Source organism: Aythya marila (assembly GCF_965140915.1).
Source record: "Aythya marila genome assembly, chromosome: 4".
In the NCBI taxonomy this organism is placed as follows: domain Eukaryota; kingdom Metazoa; phylum Chordata; class Aves; order Anseriformes; family Anatidae; genus Aythya; species Aythya marila.
Window position 1 is genome coordinate 28,518,034 of NC_139045.1, and position 19,194 is coordinate 28,537,227.

The following is a 19,194-nucleotide window of genomic DNA, read 5'->3' on the forward strand; positions in this document are numbered from 1 at the left end:
ACTCAAATATTTTGTGCAGCAAATGTATTTTATTATCTTTGGCCCTTGTGTAGGAAACAGGTAAAGGATTAGGGCACACTGCTTTTAAAGACTGTATCACTGCAAACATGATCCAGCACTTTGGCTTTACACTGTTGAAATTACTGTCTGTATGAGTGATGTATATATCCCAAATGTAATTTTAGTTATGAAATTAGGACTATCACATACAAGAGTTGATAGAGGGTTTTCTAAGTAGAAAGAGGAATATCAAATTAGGTAACACAGGAAACGTCTTCCCCTGTGACTTAAAGTATGATGTAGACTGCCTATATCAAACCACACGGAGCAAAGGAGAATAAGATTTACTTAATGTTTGAATGTGGTGCTTTTTATTTTGCTTAAAAGCCTTCACCTCTAATATCACAGCTATGCTTTGTTACAAAGAAGACAAGTTGACAGAAAATACCATTAAATCTCTTGTTGACTGATGATTAAAAACCAAATCATCAAGATACTGATATTTTCTATCAGCTGCTTCCTGGGTGCACACAGCTTCAGACATCTTCTGAAAACAGTGCTGTTTGTATAAAATGCTGCACCAGTTGAGGAGCATTACAGCATTAATCTCTGACCAAACAACTCAGCAAGCAGCAATCTTTTTTAATCATGTTATTACAGAGTAGGACGAGTATGCACAGGATGGGGAAGTTTATTGTTCTCATATCTGCTGTGGGTCCAAGTACATGGTTCTTTTATTCTGAAGGAATACCTCTAGTTCAAACAAGCTCTGAACTGTAGAAGTGTAAGAAGCTATCTCAACCCTGGGAGCTCAAATGAACAGAAAAAGCTGAATTTCTGGTAAAGTACCAAAACTTTATACACCTGAAGAGAGCACTTTTATAAAAAGCTAGTATATGGGATGTAGCTGTGAATGAGTCAAGTAACAGTCAGCCCTGTTACTTGACCACCTATATCAAAGTTAGTAACTTCTATTAGCAAAGAGCTTTGGGAGCAGCAGTGGAAATTAAAAATTCTAATGTGCTCAAACTCTGAAAACATGGAAGACCTTTCTGCCGCTGCCTTGAGACTTCAGTCATGATTGGTGTTTTTTCTTCTTATCTTTAAACTTTTAATGTACTTTATTGACAGAAAGTTCACTGTATGTGTTCATTGAAGAGACAGAAGGAAAAATGGTAATTAAATTAAGTGAATTCAAGATGTTTTTCGTCTCCTGAAAACCTGCATGCTACCTCAGGTTCCCTAGTACCTTTTTGTCTCAGTGTATATATGTACTCCTTATATTAAGTCAGAGCTTGAACTGCAATTCACTTCAAATTCACAGTAAGATGTACTCTAAAAGTACATTTTTGAAATGTAAAATGCATTTTGAAAGCAGAGTCTGAGAATTTTTTGGATGCCTTGTGTTAGAGCGAGTCAACACAGTGTTCTTGAATGGATGAAATGACAAGTCAAAATACAGAAGACACTTAGGAAACCGAAGCCTGTCTCATGTTTCTCTGTCCTGAAAAGATGCCAGCTGGAAGTAATGACATTAGCTTCTGTTTCCCAGGAATTGTATGGTGAAAGGATCCTGAAGTTAGACAGTATTCAGTCACAGCTGAAACTCTGCCTTCCACCTGAGAGCTGAAGTATTTTTTTCCTCTCTATTTCCATCAGATGATAAACAGGTTAATTTAAGCCATCATGAGAGCAGAACAGGAGCATTCACTCAGATAATTGTCTTGTTTGCTGATGGCTGTTGCTTGTTAATGAGTCCTGTGCCTCTTTACTGCAAGCTGAGAGCCTCCCTTATTTGTGGGCACAACAACAGTGATGTCTGGAGAATTTTTGATGGGTTATTTGGAAGAAAAAATGTCTAATCCATTACAGCATACTTTCAGTTAAATGTGTACTAGCAACAGGTTGGAATAATAAGAAGAAACAGGTTCCTATCAGGCAAAGCCAATTGCACTTAGATCTCTGCAATACAAGTTTCCACTGATGTCCTCAATGTAAACTGCAGGTGTATCGGTGGGATCAGATTTTCACAGGTGGTTATTTTCTTTCCTTTTTCCTTTCTTCAGATCTCTGTGGTGTACCTCATCAACCTACTTTTCCTGCTAACAGTCATCACATCTGCATTATTTCCTGCATTACTCTTCCCGTTGATCACAGATACCGTACCTGAATTATGCAGCTTTCTTAGCTACAGCCCCTTGCCTTCCTTCCCCTGCTTCCTCAGCTTGGAACTCTGATGTGGAGGCTGCCATTAGGAAGGGCAAAGGTAATAAGATGCCTGGGGAAGTCATGCTGAAGTCATGCTATACAGCAAGTCACTTGAACTCTTGATAATCTAGCTTCTTTCAGATCCATCTCCGTGGTGGCTTCGTACAACATAATAAACGTAGTCAAGTATTTCTGTTTCTGCAGGTGCTTTGACATGGTATCACCTAACCCCTGAAATGGCTATTTATTTTTTTTTTGTTTCCCTCAACTTTATGTATTTTTCCACATCTTTATTGACTTCTAGAGAGGATGTTTTAGAGAGAATCATTTTTACACAGAAGTTGATTTCTGTAAGGGCTCTATCATTTGTTGAAATCTAGGTTTCCTACTCACAGAAAACCCAGTATTAGGATTCTTCTTTGTAGCTTACCGATGGATTTCCCTGAATGTTTCAGATTTGCTGTCCTCTGTACTACTGGTAGGTGTGCACTTCCTGTAGAAAACCAAGTTTTCTTTTAGTAAATTCTCTCTCATATATGCGTATATTTGCACAGCAAACAAACAAGGAGCAGTTTTCTTCTTTCCTTGGGACCTATCTGCAATTCTTACAGCCCTCATGTAAGCTGGATGACTGCATGTAAATATTTTTACTTCAAACTGCAACTTTCATATTTGAATGCAGGTAGAGAAGAGAGCTCTTAAAAAAGACCTGTGTATTTCCTATTAATGTTAATTTCTACTGTTGCATCCTAGCTTTTGTCACTAGCGGTATATATGAATCCAGACAGCTTCTTGAAACTGAAGGGTGAAGAACAAAGCAGAGGGAGGAGACCCTTCTTTTCTGCAGTACTACAACTGAATATTTCAATCTTGAAATAAATAGGTGTTGTTCATTAGTGCTCTCGATTTGAAACTTTTCTCTAACCAACAATACATTTTTAAAATGTAAGAGGAAAATGATTCCTACATGGAGAAACAATAAAATATTGAAGAATTCTAGTTTAATATAAAAAGGGTATTTTGAATGGTTAAATTACACAGGGGACACATTTTATTTACTCACTTATTGAAACTTAGAAGCAAGAAGATGTTAATCTGTTGTGTTTTCTGCATTGAGAAGGGGATATTGAGGTCATGACAGTCAGTAACTGCTTAGTTCACCAACAGTATTACAAAGTGAAGCTGCTCAAAACCTTCAAAAGTCAAAAGACTTCACAAAATAGTAACTGAAGAAGAAGCTGCTCTTGAGTAAAATGACATGGCACTTGAAGGCTACTTGTATTGATGAGGTATATATTTGATCTTTATCCTTCACCTGAAATGGCTTAAAATTATCAAAATCTAGTTTCTTGAATATTTTAAAGCAAGCTCACGATTTTCAAGCCAGGATGATAATGAGTTGCTCACATGAATTTTCTGAGAAATGGAAGTGAAATCCTACCGCTTAATTATAACATACATTCATGAATACATCAAAGTTTATAGGATATTAACCCAACTAAGCTGATATGCCTGCAATGAAAAAACATGCAGATGATAGAAAGAAGTGCTTAATAAAAAAAAATAAATTTTTCCCAACAGCTTGCATTTTATTTATTGTAATATTTATATTTATATTATCATGGTGGTGCAACAGTATGGGCACGTTTTCCTTTTTCTCACTTAATATTTCACCCTTTTTTCTATTTCATCATCATTTACCAAGTATCCTTGGCCCATTTATGTACCAAACACAGCAGGAAGGGCCCTTTATGTTGGTTACATGTATTTCCTCATGTTAACAGTTTTCTTTCTTAAAGACAACTTCAGCAAAATATTAAGAAACTGCAAAACAGAAATTAGAAGTTTCAGACACATTTGGTAGTGGTTGCATAAGCCTGTTCCCACAGAACTAAATCTTTTCTTCTTAAAATAATTCTTAGCTAATGCCAATAGAATGGCTAATATATACTAACCTTCTTGTAGAAACATTAACAGTGAATCATAAAACTGGAAAGGAAATTTGAACCATTTGAGCTTGAATTGCAGACTTTAGGCTGATAGTAATTTATTTTTTAAAGTTGTTGCTATGTGTTGAAAGATCTGATGGTATTCTACAGCTAAGTAATTTGTCTTGGCAATTATTCATACTAGAAGAAAGATAAGAAGTAATGTTAATAATTCCCTTATTTCCTTATGCTGTATACAAAACCTCATTACAGTAATTTATTGGTTATTATATTTGAGGAAATTAGTTAATATATTTTCTTGGTGTACTTGAAGGACAGAAATAAACGGTTCTACAGGAGACAGATGGTAAAATAATTGCATGCTGCATTTATTAATATTGAATAAAAAGAGCTACAGCATCAACAGTTGTGAAAGCTGCTGTCATGGCCAGCCTTACCTTTGTTCTAACTCCTACACGCAGCTTTGAAAATGTATCCCTCAACAGCTGTCTGCTTAAATGGTAGCTGTGGAGTGAATTCTAACTTTGCTGACTTCTTAAAAAAGGAGTCAGTCACTATGTGGCTTATTAACATAATTAGTTGTCATAAAGATGCAAACCTGAAGATGTACTTGTTAATTAGTCATCTGAAATCTGATGGTTTTTCCTTTTCCCTTCCTCCCCTCATAATCCATCTCTCTTATTGAAGAGAGATGAGGATTGCATTGTACTTCTGAAAAAAAAAAAAAAAATCACTCCAATATTCTTTCATCCTGGACATCAAACTGGGGGAATTCAAATAAATGGAACAATTTCACATTACACAGTTCTTGTGTCTATTGTTCTTTGAAAAATCCACCTTCCACAAAGGTGGATTTCTTTTTGCACTTCTTGGAAGATGCTGAAATGTCAATAAAAGCCATGTTGTTATTTTCCATTTTATGTATTGTAGAAGAGTTTCTTATGGTCAGATGAGTATAACAATCTCTGACATCTTGTAATAAAATCTGTAAAGAAATTCACTTATACTATTATTAATTTTACACTGGAAGCTTAGACTCAGATGGTCAAGTGCTGAACTTCCAGTGAATTCAATAGAAATCGCATATTTCAGATGGTTCTGAGAATTCTGAAAATTCTCTTTGGTATCTAAGTAAATCCATCTTGAAGGTCCCTATTCAAGTTGGTTATCTATTCCTTTGAACTTGTGGGCTTGTATTGCAGTTATCTTGTTTTACTCCAGTATTTCCTGCTACTACTTCTATAAGTCATTTACATACTGACAATTTGTAGTGTAAACTCTCAAGAACTATCATCAAAACTTACTGTATGGTGTAACATTTGTGACGAGCTTAATGTTGTGGAATTCAAACCCAAGGTTTTGACTGTCAGAGCAATCTGGAGTTCCAGGTGTTTGTTTTTTTTTATCTAGCCCTAGAAGTAGGGGAAAAGATACTGTGTCCCAGTAATGAGTATTTCTTTGGTCTTAAGTAGAAAGCTGGAAGCCAGTCCCATCTGATTTCCCATATGAGCTGTTGATTATGGCTTTTTGCATTTTAAGTATTGGGATTCCTATGAGGATTTGGTTACTGTGCCTACATTCTGTATCCTACAGAGTTGACAATTTTTCCTGACTGCTCAAACTCCAAAGGCTGTAGTTATGCAAAGAAACAAATATTACACACCTAGCACTTTTCTGAGCTGAGTAAGAAACCATTTTGCGAAGTGCCTCCAGATTGGAAGACAAATGCTGAAAAGGTGTTTGTGAATTCAATTTGGGGTTTATCTAAAGGTTGTTAGCAGCCTGAACCCTAACTTGGATTTAACTGTTGATGTATGCTGGCACAACACCAATGAAATCTGGCACCCGTCTTTCAGTTATCACCTTCAAGATTCAAGGGCAAAAAGTTTTATTGAATATTTTGTGTAATACTTAATGTGAAACTATGAAAGATGCATTTATTGCAGGTGGCCTTTCAACAGCTACCAGCTTGGAGTTCATAAACAGTAGGTGAGCAACAAGTTGGCTAAAAAAAAAAAAAAAAAAAAAGTCAAGTAGCAGGGAGATGTGATTGCAGGCTTTTGTAGGAGGGAAAAATACACCTGCCTACTGTGTCGAATTAAAACAGTGGCAGCTGTGTTTCTTCCAATGTGAAGCTGAGCAGTATTTTTCAGAGTATAATTAAGCTGGAAGTGAAGCCTACAACTACTGTAGTCAGCATCAACATTTCTTTAAAATTATTTTCTTATTTGACCTTTAAGGAGCAGCAGAGTAATGTTAGACTGAGTTTACTGTTTTTTATTTTTATTTTTTTTCACTCCCAAGAAAGTTAAGAAGTCAGGAGTCCCACAAAGTCATGTGCAACACAAACATTTTATAATCATCTCTGACATACTTACTGGTTTGCTTTATTGAAATCAGTGCTTGGTAATAATTGGCAGATGTATTGATACATTACTCCAGCTTTTTCACTTCACTTTTTGCTAGAGTAAATTTTATTTTTAATCTTGTTTAGAGTAGAAATGGTTAAAAAGATGTACAATTCAGATTTGAGAAATACGCTCATTTTAAACAACTAAGTTCTCCAAGCCATAGTATTTATGCTGTACATCCTAAACAACATAAAACATTTGCCTTGACTAGTAAGGGATGTAGAATGAAGTTGCTACAAGAAATTGTGGATTTTGATGAGGAGAAGCATGTTCACCTAGCAAAAGTAAAAATGAAATTTGAATGGTAGCTGTCGTAGGAAATCAAGGGAGCACTGCAAGGGAATTAGTAGTTACCTGATTATATCCTTGTGGATTTAGTCAAAAACTTGAAGTGCAGAGGAAACAGCATTATGTCAATTGAATTGCATGAGTTTCTGGTAAAAGCAGAACAAAATTCTACAGAACAGTTTGAGGACACAAAAATCTGGAAGAAAAAAAAAAAGGCAGAAAAAAAATCCCCTAAACTGATATATATATATATATATATATATATATCTTTTTTTTTTTTTTTTTTTTTTTTTTTTTTTTTCTGACATTAAGAAATAATACTAGTCACTGTAGCATGGAATATGAATATGGCAGAAAATTTTAATTAAAATTTACAGAGAGGTACCTGTGAAAAGTTCCATGTACTAGATTTCTGATAAAGGGTCAAGTATTGAACTCACTTATTTTGAGTTTTACTTACAAAACATTACAGTGTACATAATAAAGTGAACACCCTTCCTCATGCCCCCGGATTATCACCATATCAGGAGATAAGTGGAGATTTAAAATGTGTGACATATCTGATCATTCAAACTAGCAACTAAGCCTGAAAAAGAACCTTTTGTTGTACCAAACTGTATCTCATCTCCTTTCTCTGTTTATTTGCTACAGTTCAATTTCCAATGTGGTGTCTACTTCGTTTAGCTGCTTTTGGGTAGCTCATGCTTTAAATCTATTATGAGAATAGTTGGCTCCTAGCTAACTAGCTTATTTGAAACAGTTATTAGCAATGAATGTATATGATTACTTTTTAATTTGGAAATGATCTCGATTTTGTTATTTGAGGAAGGTGATACCTGAATTCAGAATAACAGAAAACTGAGTTAGGTAATTTCGAGATTATAACTGCTCCCAGCCATTTTTAATGGAGTTGTAACATTGGAAAATCCAATCAAAAGACTTCTGTGATAAGAATGCAATGAGATTTGCTTAAAATTTTGCTTGTTTTTTAAAATAAAAAATGATTTTTTAAAAATTTATTGTGGATTTTCTGATCTTGTGGTTTAGATCTGAGCTATTTACATAGACTCAGATGGCAATTCTTTATTCTGCAATCATCGGGACGAAGAGCTAATATTAAAATATTTTAAAAAGTGAATTTCAGATGCTAACAAACCCACATAAAACACCAAGGAATGTAGTATTTCTATTTTTCTACTTCTTTCATGTTATGCATGTGCATAGTACTACCTGACTTCATATCTTCAAAGTTAATAGGAACCTTTCAATACAAATTTTAGTGTCCTCTGGGGCCCTATTTATAAACATTTTGTGACCCAAAGATGTAGGTAAGCAGGCCTCTTTGAAAACCCTGATACACTGCTATCCCTCTAAAAATGCATGTGTATTTACTATATGAAACTTTGTGCAACTGTGTTTAGCATTGAGTTACCAAGATTATCTTTTGTAGAAGGTCTGCGGAGAGCAGAAGATAGCAAATCATCTTAACTATGTAGCCCTCCCAGAGAAACATAATTAAAAATGTAATTTGCCCCTTTCCATGAAATGAGTTTTAACATGAATGCTTCAGTAAACAAATCTACCTATATAATTAAAGCAACATGCAAAAGCTATTTAAAGATCACAGAAGGAGAAATATGATATAAGGCCAGCCTCGTGTCTCATCCTACAATCATTTTCAGTGCCAATGAGACACAGGTGTTTGCTACATAAATAAGAAAAAATCTGAGTGTGATGGATGTGATTATTATTCATCTCAAACATCCTCTTTCCTTTTTCTTTCCTTTTCTAATTAGGTAGTTTCCAGCTGTTCAGTATTTGCTACTGTGAGATGTGCCATTGGAGAATCACTTCCCAAACTAAACAGAGCCATTCTGAAAGCAGCTTTCTCTTAAAATACAATTAGGAAAGCTATGGTAGATACTTTAACAGAGTTAGATAGACAAAAAAATCAGTACTGCAAGAAAAACACAATGGAGAAAAATGCGTATAAGATAATGCAAAAATAGAAGAAGTCCATGTGTGCAGTGGAAGGATAATGTGAGCTCTCTTGCAACGAATAAGTGACTTTATGTGGATGATTCTATAATGGTAACCAAAAAAGTGGTACTTGTCCTGAGCACAGAAGCAGCTGTATCTCTCTACAGATTAGCTGTAGTTGAACATAACATCCCTGAAAATGGGTGGGTGCTTAGAGAAGTTGAAAAAGTGGTAGTGAAGTGCATCTTTATAAATTTTGGCTTATCTGTCTTGCAGTTTGATGTGGTTCTATGCTGCAGGAAGGACAAATATTGCAACCAAGTCTCTAGGATGGGGTATGAATGAGAAAATCCCGGGCAGTTTCTGTGGGCTAAAAAAATGCTCATGAGTAGATAAATGCTTTACCTACTCAGGCAGTAATTGATTGTTAGTCTGTTTAGTTAAGCGGGAAGGTGGCTACAGGGAGTTCTGGGCTAGAGATGTATAATGGTTCTTCCACCTCACTCGGGTGCAGCTGACATTTTATATATATATATATATATATATATATATTTATATATATATATATATATATAAATATATATATTTTTTTCTATCACAGTCTACTTGCTCCTTCTTTAGTGGTCTGCAAATTCCATGCTGTCTGAGCTATCTATGGGATCTTTCATCTATAAGAGATAGCTGCCCTTTTTTCTGTTCTCTCTGTTGTGTGAAAAGTCAGTTTTCCCTGCCTCCCAAGGCTGCATCCCTTCAGCAACAACTGACTGACCCTTCTGGATTTCTGTTTGTACCTTCCTGGCCTCTGTTATCACTTTGTGCTTGTACTAGTGGTATCCCGTTACAATCACATTTTATTTTCTACAGTGGTCAAGCTGCAATTTCCTGATAATGTAACATTAACGTTTTATTAGTTCAGCCTATTCATATGTATGCTCCTTGTCCCAGTGTCATCGAGTAGCTGACTCTACTGAGAGGCTGTCAGGAGATGTACAGATAGATAAATACAGTGCTTTCAGAACTACTTGTTATGCATGTCTATTTGTTATGGTAACAATACTAGCATATAATCAACGTTGTTTTGCAACACAAATAACTAAGTGGTTTTACTCCCTAAAAACATCTGGGAAAAGCATCATGCTTGGTACAACGAAGTATGGCAATTTTATTCAGTTGTATTTGTACTTTTGATTTCCTTTCTGCATCTGAATATCTGAAGGAGTTTGAATTAGCCAGTACTCCTTTCTGGTGGCCTCTAGGGAGAAATATGAATAAATAACATTCAGAGCTTCTCTGCCTTGTGCTGGTACCTGAGATGTATATGCCACACATAGGATGGATGGAAGGAGACTATCCTCTCTTCTAGAGATGATGTGGGCAGAGGGTTAGCACAGGTGTCAGAGCAGTCCCTGATGGGTTTGAAATTTGCTAATTACTTCTACAGGCACCTGCGGCTCTTCCCCATGGCCTTCGTCCAATTAAGATAGCAGCTCCTTCTCCCATTGCACAACATACACTTTTTTCCTCTCCCCAGTGTCTTCCCAAAGAATCAACAAGATTTTAAACGTGTTTTTCAGCTTGCTGGCAGCTGTACAATTTGTGAGTGCAAAACAGGCTTTTGCTGTTTTTTGAGAACAGGTAAATATTATAATTTGTTTGCAACTTTAAAAATAATCTTTAAGCGTTATTTTTTTTCATCTATAAAAAGCTTTCAGTGTTTTAGCTGCACAGTTCAAAAAAGCTAATATAACCATTGAATTAACTGTCTGCTTTCTATAACTAGATGAAAAAGACTTAAAGGCTTTATTGCTGAAGGAAACATGCAGGAAAATTAAAAGCATATAACCTGAGCATTAAAAAAAAAAAAAAAAAAAGAAAGAAAGAAAAACTTAAAAGATAGTTTTGTTGTTGAAAGAAGTTTTATAATTCTGAGGTAATGTGTAAGCACTGGTTATTATTTTTTAATATTGTTTTCATTGCTAATAATATTATTTTTTTTTCTATTAATCATCCTTGAATATGAAAATTGTCTGGCTTTTAAGTGCTAGGTTTTAAAACTTTCCCTGTTTCTTATAATGTCTTATTTGATAACTTAGTGAAGTGCCTCTGTATTTACAGAATTGATTTGTCATATAAACTGTAGCTGTTTTGTAGTGGTGTTTTTTTTCTTTTTTTTTTTTTTTCTCTTTTCTCAAAAGAGACATTATCTATTAAAATGGCATAAGTTTAGACTAAATTTTAAACTGAATTTCAGAGCACAAAATTGTAACAGATACCTTAGGAAAATGTAATTATACTATTATACACAGAATTTCCACTACCTACAGTTTGAGAGACAAAAAAGTATGTTGACTGTAGCTTATTAAGATAGTTTTGAAGGAATCGTGAGGACATGTACAAACGCTTATTCTTTCTCTTATGTATCTGAATGCTTATCAGATTCCAGCAAGAAATAGAAACAGTAAAATATAAGCTTTCTAGACATTACAGTGCTCAGAATTAATATATGTATGCTCATATTGCACATGAGTATTTTAAAGTGGAATATCCTTCTCCGTTTTCATGGTTGTAGATTCATGTGTCCTCCAACTTACAGTTTTGTTGTGGCCTGATGGTAACGTTTTTTTTCCTGTCCGTCCTGCCTAAAAGCCGATGCTCATCATGCTTCTCAGTTTTTCTTCATTCAGACCCTGTTAAGTCTGAATTAGTTTCTACCCAAATATGAGGCTTTCAAAAAATATTTTCTTTCACTTTAGTCCAAATAAATGTTGGCTTAAGAAATGTTCACATCAGACTAGGCAATCAGAGGTATCAAGCTGGTCTAGTATCCCAAGGAGTCACATACAATAGCTCTCTTAAACAGCCACATATTTGATGAGTGTTTTCAAAGTCCCATGCTCCTGGCAACAGTATTTTTATTTATGCACTTCTCATTCCCTGTAATGACAGTTATTTTGGCTTTGAAACAAAGCAGATTGTGGAAAAGTAGTGTCAGAAATTCAGAAGTGCTGGCATTTAGAGGAAATCATGACTAATTCATTTTCATTTAAAGATGATCTATGCAACCATGCACTACAATTTTCCTCTTTCCCTCTGTATTTCTCCTCTTTCCCTATCTGCAGCAATCATGACAGTCAGCAGCTGCAAACCACACACTGTGGCATGGGAAGGGCAGACACACTCAGTTGTGATGTTTTTAAAATAGAGAAGGGATTTAACTTTCCTGACATCGCAAATGAGGGATAGGCTTGAGAGCCTCTCATTCTTATGCCATGTTACCATTTCTTCTGAAACTACAAATATCAAATGATATTTGTATCAACTCAGGTTCAGACTAACGTTTTACATAAAAATTACTGGTTTTATTTATTTGTATTGAGTTACAAAACATTTTGATGAGAGTTGTCAGAACAGAACTGAGCATCCCTGCTTGCTGAGACTTGAACATGCAGCGTACATGTTTGTAACTGAGGTGATAAAATGCAGCGTACTGTTGCATATTTTATCAATACTTTTGAAGAAGACATTCAGGTAAGAAGTTACACTTCCACTGACTTGTTGGAAAAGATCTTTCATGGCTGAAGGTGGATAGGTTAAATAAAATATTAAGCTGACTGGTCAAAAAAGGTCAGGAAAAAGAACCCTTCGTTTTACTCCCCCACTCTTGCAAATGAAACTTATATTGGTGAACTTTGTGCATTTAGAAGTGGAAAAAAAAATGTCTCAATGGACAAAAAGTGTTGGTTTACATGCAGGAACCTAATAAGGCAATTAGTAAGGCTTGCTAAGGTGCTGCAGGCAAGCCACATGGATTTATTCTGCCCATCAGCTGGGCAGGAGGAGGAGATATCTACCTTGCCTTCTCATAGATGGTTTCAACACATGGCTTGTGCTTAACATCTTTAAGGAATTGATTCTGCATCATAATTTTTCTAGTCAGTGCTGAGAACTTAGAGTAGGTGTGCAAATTTGTTTGTTTCTTTTTGGAATTTAATTAAGGAAAATAGATGCAGACTATTAGGTGAGAGTGACAAAAGCCCATCTGCAGCCCAACAAAGGAGCAGAGAGAGATGCTGGCAGGCTAGGGAGCCAAAATATGACCGTGCCCAGGCCCATCCCAGGGACCTTTGGCCTGCCAAAGGCCCATTGCCACACAGCCATAGGAGCACAGGGGCATGCTGAGGGACAGGAACCCAAATGCTCAGAGGAGGGGATGTCGTGCCTGGGACCCTCCCAGGACAGCCCCAGCTCCCTGATGTGAAACCCGTCACAATGAGCCAGTGGCAGGTTTGTGCCAAGGCATATGGGGCCTGTGGGATGTAGGGGATCGCACAGGGATCACTATGGTATATTTAGGGGAGGAACCAGAGGCAGGGAAGGGGGTGGACTGAGGTGATTTGGGGAGGAACAGTTATGGGGAAAATGGAAGGGAAAAGGGGGGTGAAAAGGACCAGTTACATGTAACTTATTTGCTGGTTGGCATGCTTGTCAGGCCATGCCTGTGCCTGATCAGTGCAGTCTATCCTATCCCATTATTAAATTGTCGGTGTTTGTGCAGGTGCTCTGTGTGGCCATATGTGTATATTTGTGTTGTATAAAAGTACTGTGTGCTTGTGTGCATACTGGGAACACGTGCTTAGTCTCGCTCTTGGTCCACCCTGGGTGTGGGGACCTGTGGTGGCCTTGCCTCTGTGGGGCTGGCAGATCCGCCCCTATTCCTCTGACAAAAAGATTGTTTATGGGTACAGTTTGTCAACAGCTTTTTTATCTAAAGCAGTGTCTGGCTAGTTGATGTATGAGTTTTTTGTTGTGCCCATCTGTGTTTTGTGTTTGAGGAGGAACAATGTGTATTGTTAGATGAGAGTGACCATACAGCATCTGAACAAAACTTTCCCTGAGGCAGATACTTTGTCTTCAACAGTGGCAGGCAGCTTTTGTCCGGGAAAGCGTGCAAGCTCTGAATGTGGTGTGGTGCTTCAGGAAAATGCTCGCTGTCCTCCAGCACCTTGAGGTTAATGGAAAACTTTACAAAGACCTTATCTCTTCCTGAACTTTTACACTAAGGCAAAGTAGGTCTTTTGGAAGACAGTATGTGGGGGAGTAGCCATGTGTTGATGTTAGTGATATGGGTTTAACCATGAGTTCAGCACAAGATATGTGCTTCAATAAGTAGTGGGATGTAAAATATATATTTATGGGTATCAAAAGTATTTCTGATTTTATTTTTTTTTTGGTGCTTAAATGATACTGACACTTATTTTTGGGAAAGGTCTTCACATGAGACAGGAAAAAAAAAAGAAGGTCTTGCATGTGTGTGGTCATTCAGTATCTCAATAGGTTGTGATTACACAAATTATATGTGGGGAAAAATATGAGCAAAGTACAGTCTCATCCCAGTAGTTTTCTTTGCTTATGATTTTTGTCCATGCCTTCTTTGCTTGTTAAGCAACAAACTAATGAGAGGATGGAGCGTTTTTTTTTTTTTTTTTTTTTTTTTTTTTTTTAATTTATTTTAACTGCAATTCTGGCCATATACCAGAGAGATTCTGGAGGAATAAAACCCATGAAGGAGTAATCTTACAGGCAAATAATACTTCACAGTGAAAACCACAGCCAAAAGTTATTGTGGGTTCAAATGCACTATGTGTGTAACACTGTTTGCATAATTGTTTCCTTTCTTCCCATAGTTTAGATTTATTTATAACATAGGATAAATCCTGCTAATGCAGGTCCATCACAGAAACAAACGCTAACCTCATTTGAACTGCTACTAATGTTTGCTTTCTATTTCAATCATATTTAGGAAGACAATCAATGTATCTAGTACGAATTGTTGGAAAGATGAAGTATATCCACTGTTTGCATTTTATTTAGAGTATTTGTAATGATGTAGGCCAAGAGGTTGTATCATTCCTATTCAGAAATATATGAATAGAAAACGTGTGTTTGTTTTTTCCTATTCAGTTATGGGATAATTTAAATTTCCATGATTAATTACCTTCCTCTTTAATAGTTCTTTCTAGTTCATTTGTACCTCCTGATGTTAATATCTTCTTACATATTACATTTTTTCCAAGCCCATTTCTGAAAATAGTCTTAATTATTGTTCCACATCTGTCCAGTTTCCCACCAAAAAGTGAAAAATTTGTTCATTAGGTTGCTTTCATGAATATTTTTTGAAGTTCACACATATATATTTTAAGACTTGCGAACATATTTAAGTGTGCTTTTTGTAATACATCTGAAGATACATCGACCTTTAAGAAGTTTATATGAATCCTTATGAACTTTTATTCATTAACTAGAAAGAACAAGTTCATCAGTGTAATAATATGATATATGTTGTTGAACTTTTCTGCAGAATTCCTAGCAATTTCATTAAATATGAATAATTTAGTGGTCTTTAATTAAACTTTCATGTACTCTTCATAAGTAAGTTGGTTTTAACCCTAATATGTAACTCAAATTAAAACAAAATGTTGTAAGATTTATTGCAGTGGAGGCATAATTTTTAAATACTGACCATCTCCAGTTGAAATGTCAAAACGCTATACAGTCTAAAGACTAGCAAGAATAAGCTTATGTGTCACCTGATAAATTCTCTCATTCTTTATTGTGAATAACTTTCAAGAGTATCTTAAAAGTACTCTTTCTATTCTTATTGTTTAGGCTGATCAGTGCCACTTTCTTCACTTGATACCAAACGGTTGAATCTAACAGACAATTCCTGTCATGCTATTCTATTTTTACAGCATTCTTACAAGGTGCTTACATAAACAGAGAAAAATATATACAGGCATTTTTGTAAGCACCATACTTGGCTCTGCTAACACATAGCTCAAGATGAATTATCAGCTTGAATTACGAGTATCTTGATAAAACTAAAATTGGTAGGTTCTTGTATGTTCTAACTACATGAGCATTTTAAGATGTAATTATTTTTCAAAACCCAAATTAAGTAAAGGAAGAAGTAGTTGTATTTACAGCAGTGCTTTATTACTTTTTAAAGAGCTTTTGAACTTGTGTTACTTCAAAAAGATTCTTCATTAGCCAAACTACCTTGTTTATTTATAATTTTTACAACAGCATATAAATCACATGACTCATGCTGTATATTTCTACACTTCTTATAATAGTGTAGTTGAGTTGAGTGGCTGAGAAGAAGCTCAGTGCCAGAACTTTAAAACAGATTCATAAGGAGCTCCTTGTCCCATTTTAGGGAGTCTTCTAGCTCCCTAAGTTTAATGACTCATTTCTTTGGGTTATATGTGTAGTGGATTTGATTCTAAATCAAAGTTGTTGTTGTAAACCCAAAATGACAAAATAACATTTATTAAAGACCTTGCATTTTTTTTTTCTATTTTGCTTTTATTGTTTTACACTTTTTTCTTTAAAAAAATAAAAATAAAAATAAAAATAAAATAAACTCATGCATGTTCAGTGGAGCATGAAAAAGTGGTGCTCCATGCTTTATGAGGAGGAAGGCTGCCAGTGCAGCTTGGCTGGGAATTAGTGAAGTAAGGATCTGCGTTTAATTTTCTTTTGCTTCTGTGCACATTGCTTTATTACAAGTGGCTGAGTCATGGGCTGGCTTGCCGAGTAGGTTATTGATTCATTCTTCGGTCATATTTTAATTTTTTCCGGGATGTATTGCAGCCAGAACCGTAGAATCTCATCACATGCTGAGGTCTACTTGACCTCTGTCAGCCTAGCAGTCTATAAAACTTCAGTTGTTGATCTGAACACAGTGGATATTCATATACTGACATACAGTGTTCAGAGAACTAGCTGTGCACATATTCTTATATGAAATTAAATTAGTGATTTATGTTCTATTTTTAATTCATTCTTTTAGTTATATATTTAGTTATATATATATATTTAGTTATATATAATATATATATAACTAAATATATATATTAGTTATATATATTATATATATATATAATTCATTCTTTTAGTTATGTATTTTATATATTTAGTTATATATATATATATTATACATTATGAATAATGTATTTTTTCTATCTTTCTCTCCCCTCCCTTCTCTCCCTTCCTCTCTCCTCCATCTTCCTGGTCTTTTGGAGCTACACAAAATTCTAAATTGTGGAACGACGTAAGCAAGAATAGTCCAAATAAATCATTAAAATATTGTTTAGTGAAATAGAATACAAATAGTTGCATCGTACATTTATACAATTGCTATGTAAAGCAATGTTCTTACATTCCTTTTAACAGATAAAAAAAAAAGTGATATTTGAACACCAGATTTTCCAAGATTTGCCAAGGTCATCATTGCCTTAGCAATAAAATCTGAATTTAAAGCCACATAAATCCAGACATATATAGATAAATAGCACTTCAAAACTCTGTCCTGTGCTGTTTGTTCCTGGACTTTTGACTCTTCTATGGTACTGCTGTGGTACTGAGTGAGTGACATTTCGATGAGCTTGTATGCACTAGCTGTCGTGCTGCTGATGTTTGTTTGTTTTGCCTAAGAACGGGACTCTAATGTCCATATTGTGTGACCTCCCCCAAAAAATACTGCAAAGCACTTTTTTGTATGCAGTACAAAAAAAATTTTTTTTTTCCCTGCAGTAACTGTATGCAGCAAAAATGTTAGTCGTATGACATCTTAACTCTCGATAACTTCTCCAGAGACTGGAATGGCACACTGAAGTGACATGACAGAGAAGTAACAGTATTGTAGTGAAGTACTTAACATAAATATACTTAACCTATTAGCATTGTTACTAATTTAGAGAGATTAGAGATCATTTCTCACTGTCATTTAGAGAAGTCATTCAATCTGCAACACTGGAACCTGATAAATATGTTAGTAAACCTGAAATAAATGTAGCTTGGAGGAGCTTACATGACAATAGTTTTAAGAAGTCCTGGTTTATGTTCACGAAAATATAATGGGCATACACCATGTTTCTAGCTTTTCTTGTCTTTTACTCCAGCTAAGTTTGAACCTCTGCTGAAACTGTCTATGAATAGTTATGCTTCTTAATAGTCTGTTCCCTTCTTTAATTTGTAAATTAATTTCAGATTTGTGAAGTAATGCTGGTAATCCCATAGAACTGGAGAGTAGAGAGGAAAGCAAATATAAAATACAACAAATAATTCACAGAATCACAGAATTTCTAGGTTGGAAGAGACCTCAAGATCATTGAGTCCAACTTCTGATCTAACGCTAACAGTCCCCACTAAACCATATCCCTAAACTCTACATCTAAACATGAAAACAAACCTGCTTCTACCAAAATCTGTTTTACTAACGCAGGTGGTATATGTTAACTATTTACAGTCATAGTGTGCTACGTACTTGGATTTTGTAAACATTCTTTATATTTATTGCTGTGATCTTCTTACTGTTTGAAATGCAGAAGACAGAACAGATTTTCTGCGTTTCTTTCAGCGTATGTGCTTCATTTCTCTTTGTTCTTCTCTCTTGAACAAACTGACATTGCTAAGAGATAGATATAAATGGAGATAATTAGATTTAGCAACAATATCTTAACTACAGACAGGCATAATAACAACAATTTATTTTTTTTTCCATCTGCTTACCAGATTCATATCTCTTCCTAACACAAAAACACTTCAGCAAGATGCATTTTCTACGTATTTGATAGCATTTATTCTCAGGGCTTTCACAAAGTACTGTTAAACTTACACAGTAAAGGAACTGCTGATTGTGTTTGAAGATCTGAGCATATATTACAAATATTGCTGGGATAAGGTCATGCAAGAAACCGTAAAGCTGTAATAGCAAAGTTGCTACACAGCAGCTCTTTTTATATATTCTATGTTCATTGCTGAGTTACTTGGAAGTCATAAATAATACCTGTGCATTGACCCTTAGTGTTAAAGAGCAGCCATGTCCCTGTTGGAAGTCTGGGTGGCTCCTCAGTGCGTCCCCAGGCAGGGATGGGGAGGCTGGGGGAGAGGTGGGTGGAAGAGCAGCAGGTTCGGCTCCTGGGATGCTGCTTGAGGACAGAGCACATAGCATGCTCCTGTGTGTGGCTGGTTGGAGGGGAGAGCAGCCCTGCAAGGCGGTGCTGGGCGAACTTCATTTCTGGGAGTAAAGGTAGCCCAATGAATGCAGGAGCAAAAGGGACCTTTGGATGCAGACATTGGTGACAGTCGTGCTTGTGTTTGCTGAGTATCATGAGCTAACAGTCTGCTTTGCATTGGTAATTAGGAATGTTTGCTGGAAAATATATTGTGTATAACGTTATTGTTATTGCAGTCTTTTAAATTTTGTTAAGGGCTAGTAAGCTAAGTAGATGGAGGCCTTTTCGTTTGTTTTTATCAGAAATTGAGTCAGTCCCTCAGTTATGTATTCATATGTG

At 35.6% G+C, this 19,194-nt stretch overlaps 1 protein-coding gene across 1 annotated transcript in view; it reads left to right on the top strand.

The window, feature by feature from the left end:
- Window positions 1-792: 792 nt before the first annotated feature.
- Window positions 793-19,194, top strand: part of FSTL5 (follistatin like 5) — a gene marked incomplete at its 3' end in the record, with an annotated part of 350,355 nt that continues 331,953 nt past the window's right edge. Inside the window, exon 1 of the mRNA XM_082758605.1 lies at window positions 793-840. The remainder of the gene's footprint in view (window positions 841-19,194) is intronic.